We start from the raw sequence: 5,797 nt of genomic DNA, 5'->3' as shown, positions 1-5,797 counted from the left end.
GGCCTCAGCGCGCAGCGATGGCGCGCAGGGGAGGCGCCTTTGACTGCGCCGAAGACGAGCCTAAGACCTGCCCGTCTGTGCCCGTCCGGGCCTGGCCGGGACCAGGGGCACGAAACGCTGATATAGGTATTATCACATCGGATCAGATACGGGCGTTGCGCCCAAAAATCAACTGTAACTGTGTCATTCTTAATCCCTCTTTAAAAGGTATACATGTTTGCCCTCATTGTGCTTTTGCACTAACTAATATTCAACCTTACTCAGAGGTCCCACATAAGCCTAGTCCACCCACTCAAACCTCTGTTTCAAGCTCTCGTACTTTCTCCTTCTATACAGTTAACTGTAGATCACTGCCCAAACATAAGGCAGATATCCATCACCTTTTATTAGAAGAAAAACCTTGTGCGGTATTTCTAACAGAGACCTGGCTGTGTGAGGGCTCAGGTCCTGATATTGCCGCCGCCCTGCCCGCCAACTATGCTATCGCTCGGGTTGATAGAGATAGCCAGGTTGGAGGGGGCATTGCTGTGATCTTCGATCGTGATTTTAACTGTGATTTTGTTATGGTTGATATCCCTGGATGCGAAGCAGCTTTTTTTAAAATATCTTTGAATCCAAATTTTATGTTTTCAGGCTTCTTAATTTATCGCCCCCCGGGTAGTGCCAGTGCATGGGCTACACATTTAGTTAATTTTATCTTACCTTATTTTTTGAATGCCCAAAATTTGACCATATTAGGGGACCTAAATCTCCATTTCGAGGACAAATCTAATAATACTGTCTCTAACCTTTTGGATGATTTTAATGCCTTAAATTTGTCCCTGAGAAATGAGGGCCCAACGCATAAGGCTGGACACCTGTTGGACCCTATTGTCTCTAACATACAGGAGCTTAAATGGTTAAAAACCCACCCTGTCTGTTGGTCGGACCACTTCTTAACGCTCTTTTGCATCACCCTCCCACAATCCAAGTTGTCAGGGTCTGTCCGGCCTCCAGTTTTTATGAGAAACTGGAAAAAGATTGATTTGATTGAGTTGCAGAATGCACTACAGTTATCTCCCCCAGTTTTGGGTGATGATATGGAGGCAAATGCTTTGGAAGCCCACACTTGGTTAGAAAGAGCAGTGGACATCTGCCTGCCCGTTACCAGGTGTACAGGGAATGTTCATCGGCCTCCGGCCCCCTGGTACACGGAAGAACTAAAACTTGAAAAAACTAAGTGCAAGGGTCTCGAGAGAAAATGGCGCAAGCATTATGACTCTCAGTCAAAGGAACTTTACCGTAAGGCCAGAAACCTCTATCATGGGGCCTGCTCTAGAGCTAAGGCTCTCTTTGTAACTAAGACCATCGACATGGCTGCTAACAAAGCTCGGACCCTCTTCAACACAGTGAAGAACTTAGCCGGAGCAAATTCCTCGGCGGTTGCACCCCCCCTCACCTCGAAAAAATGTCAAGACCTTGCCACATATTTTGTGGAAAAGATCGACACCATTATAGCAAATATAATTCCCTCGGTGGGGGTGGATAGGGAAGTTCTTCCCTTAGACAGCCCTCCAGGAAATCGGCTGGATGCCTGGCCATGTATTTCCGGGGACACCTTAAAATCTCTGGCCACCTCTATTAAATCAGGTTCTCCGTGTGATCCCCTTCCTATTAATATCATGTGCCAATTGGATGATGGTGCTCTAGGAACTATTGCCGAGACACTAAATGCCTCCATCCGTTTGGCAACTGTTCCGGCGTCCTGGAAGCACGCAATGGTCAGCCCTCTGCTGAAAAAGCCATCTGCTGATCCAGAGGTTCTTGCAAATTATCGGCCGATATCTTTGCTACCTGCCTTCTCGAAAATTTTGGAGAAGCATATCCATGGGGCGCTATCATCGCACGCAGAGAGTAACAACCTGCTCCATTTCTCCCAATCGGGCTTTAGGGCGGGCCATTCAACGGAATCCGCCCTCCTGGGAGTTACGGAGAAAATTAGGGCACTATTAGACGACGGGCAAACGGTGGCCCTCGTCCTGCTTGATCTGAGTGCGGCCTTCGACACCATCTCGCACAACAGACTGCTTGCCAGGCTGAGCGTGGATGGTGTCGGAGGGACCGCATTGGGCTGGATCAGATCTTATCTGAGCGACCGGACTTTCCAGATTTCGTCCTCACACGCACAGTCGGACATTTTTCGGTCACCGCATGGCGTGCCCCAGGGCTCAATTTTAAGCCCACTATTCTTTAACCTTTATCTCCGCCCCCTCGCTGATCTAGCAGAGCGAGTAGGTCTGGAACTCATGACCTATGCGGATGACTCACAGATCATCTTTTCCCTTACTAATTCAGAGTCTTCATCCCCTTCAGTCCTAAAACTTGGTCTCCAGGAGGTCTTCAGCTGGATGTCAGCTAACCAGCTGAAGCTTAATGGGGAGAAGACAGAGATTCTTCTCCTGGGGAAAAACCGTGAGTTATGGCAAGATAGACATTGGCCGCCATCTATGGGTGTTTTCCCTAGTCCGGCTACCCAGGTTAGAAATCTTGGGGTGTGTATCGATGATTCTCTGTCCATGAAGCAGCAGGCCAACAAAGTGGCTGGCACTTGTTTTACCATCATTAAATGGCTGCGGAAGATCATCTGGATGCTTCCTGTGGATACCCAGAAGACCGTAGTCAACGCGCTAATAACATCTAGGCTTGACTACGGTAACATTCTCTATCTGGGCTCCAATTTAGCCGTAGTCAGACGACTACAATTGGTCCAGAACTCCGCAGCCAGGCTGTTATGTAAGATCCCTAGGACAGCAAGGATTTCGAAGCACCTTAGAGACCTACATTGGTTGAAAGTTGAAAATCGGGTCCGGTTTAAGGCCTTGACCATTATGTTCAAGATCAGGGCAGGAACCGCACCACGGTACCTGCAGAATTTGGTCAGGCCCCATGTTCCTGTACGGAATCTTCGTTCCTTAAATGGAGCAACTTTCGTGGTTCCCAGATTCAAACTGGCCCGAATGGGAGGTAAATCTTTCTCCCACCTGGGACCAGCTCTTTGGAACTCTCTCCCTTTAGCTTTGCGCAAAGAGGGAAATTTTGCCAGTTTCAAGAAAAAAGTTAAAACTTGGCTGTTTAATAAATGATTGTGTTTACTAGTGGTTTGTTGATCTGTGACAGTACTTTGCTTTTCAGTATCTTTTTCTCGTAGCCATGGCGCCGGGAAACCCTTTGTGGGTATCTGCGCGCACTATAAGTGTAAAAAATAAATAAATAAATAAAATGGATCCCTCAGTATGCATTTCTAGCCAAGCCACTCATACAGTTGACAACCCAGGAGGCAGCGACATCGACTGTCCTCCCTTGGACTCAAGAACACCCACATGCTTTTGACGATCTGAAGAAAGCCTTATGTCAAGCACCAGTTTTAGCGACACCATGTTACAGTAAACCTTTTTCACTCTTTGTTACTGAACGCGAAGGTACTGCATTATCAGTACTCACTCAAGACCAAGCAGGTTCACACAAACCGTGTGCTTATTTTTCTAGTACATTAGATCCAGTAGCCCAGGCTCTGCCTGCGTGCTTGAAATCTGTAGCGGCAACAGCTCTAGCAATCAGACAAAGCGATTCCATAGTGTTAGGACACCAATTGTCAGTACAAGTTCCACATTCCGTGGAAGTTCTTTTAAATAGGACACAGACCCAACACTTGACTATAGCACGATTGACAGGTTATGAATTGACATTGTTTCAACCACACATAGAAATCAGACGTTGCAATACTTTAAATCCAGCACACTGTTACCATTAAGTGAGACAGACCCTTTGGCACATGATTGTGTTGAAGTTATTACCATTACGACGAAACCCAGACAAGACTTGACAGACATCGCTTTACCAGATCCAGACCTGACACTTTATGTGGATGGCTCATGTATGAGAACAAGTACAGGAGAGTTAGTGGCCGCATATGCAGTAACGACAGAAACTGAAGTCTTAGAAACGAATCGTATTGATACTCTGTCAGCTCAAGCAGCAGAGCTCATCGCTCTGACCCAAGCCTGTATTCGAGCCAAGAACCTGAAAGTTAACATATACACAGATTCCCGTTACGCTTTCGGAGTTGTACACGACTTCGGATTCCTCTGGCAAGAAAGAGGTTTTTTAACTTCTCACGGTGCCAAGATCCAGCACGGGCCCCTCATTCAAGCCTTGTTAGAAGCAATACATTTGCCTACAGCCATAGCTATCATGAAGTGCAAAGCCCATACGAAAGTTACAGATACCATTGCTCAGGGTAACGATTTGGCAGATCGAACAGCCAAGCATACAGCCCAGACCCAGACTTACGCCACTGACCTGACAAAGACAGTAGTCCCGACACCGACACATTGCATGACAGTTAGGGATCCCGCCCTAGATGTAATTGATATACAGACACATGCTACACCAGATGAAATCAAGAAATGGACTGAACTAGGAGGGATCCAGACAGAACAGGGATGGATGACAAAGGGGAAAGCCACATGGTTTCTCCCCGACTCTATGGTTCAAGTTATCGTTAATACAGCACATAGTCCAGCACATTTAGGAGTAAAAGCCATGTTACACAGTATTCAAAATCTTTGGTTTAATAAACACTTACGAGCAGCAGCAAAACAGAAAGTGCGTACTTGCATGATCTGTTGTCAGTTCAACCCAGGTAAAGGCATTCCCGTAGAGCAAGGTGGATTTCATCCTCCCGATCACCCTTTTGAAGTCCTCCAGATGGATTATATCCAGATGGAACGTTGTCGAGGATTCAAATATGTCCTCGTAGTTGTATGTGCCCTTTCCCGTTGGACAGAAGCATATCCAGTCCCAGATTACACTGCTCCGACCACTGCCAAGCAGCTGGTACGTGAATTCTTCCCACGGTATGGTTTGCCCCGTATCGTGTACTCAGATAATGGTCAGCCATTCTCGTCCGAGCTTATGAAGCAGGTATCACTCCTGCTAGGTTATCAATGGAAGTTCCATTGTGTCCGACATCCCGAGGCAGCAGGCCTTGTTGAGTGCCATAATCAGACCCTGAAAATACGCCTCGCCAAGATTTGTAAAGAGAAAGGCGTCGATTGGATAGTAGCTTTGCCAGTTGCACTCTTTTACATGAGAATGGTAGCACATTCAAGAACAGGGCTATCCCCGTATGAGGTGGTCTTTGGCAGGCCACCGAATATGTGGGGGACGCCTCTGCCTCGTAGAATTACTGATGTTGACTGTAATATGCTGACAGATTACCTTGCCTCCTTGATGTCTGCACTCCAATCATGTCTTTCACAGGTAGCAGCAGCCTTTCCCGACAACACCGAGGTGAAGCCACACGAGATCGTCCCTGGTGACCTGGTTTTTGTCCGGAACTTCGACAGGAGGAGTCCGCTGGAGCCCCGCTGGCAGGAGCCGAAGCTTGTGTTATTAACAACAAGGACCGCGGTGAAAGTGGAGGGCCGCAAAGGCTGGCTCCACTCGAGTCATGTAAAAAGACACTATGGACTGCCGCCAAAGCCAGACTCTCAGCCCTGCCCCATTCCAGATACAGACATTAAACTCCCACTCATAGAGAAAACTCCTTCAGAAGAATATCGTATGAAATTAAGGTCTAGCAAGTCAGACAGTTTAATTGTTTAAGTCCTCCCCTAGGTGAATCGGTTAGACAGCTCCTGACATGTACAAGTTAGACCCCAATAGAGCGAGAGATAGACAGAAACAGCTCAAGAAACGAGAATATTGTAAATCTCTTCGTAGTCACTGCGTGGTGACATTATTGATTATGTTTTTT

This window comes from Lissotriton vulgaris, chromosome 6 (genome assembly GCF_964263255.1).
Source record: "Lissotriton vulgaris chromosome 6, aLisVul1.2, whole genome shotgun sequence".
NCBI classification, from domain to species: domain Eukaryota; kingdom Metazoa; phylum Chordata; class Amphibia; order Caudata; family Salamandridae; genus Lissotriton; species Lissotriton vulgaris.
Note: the sequence above shows the minus strand (reverse complement) of the source record.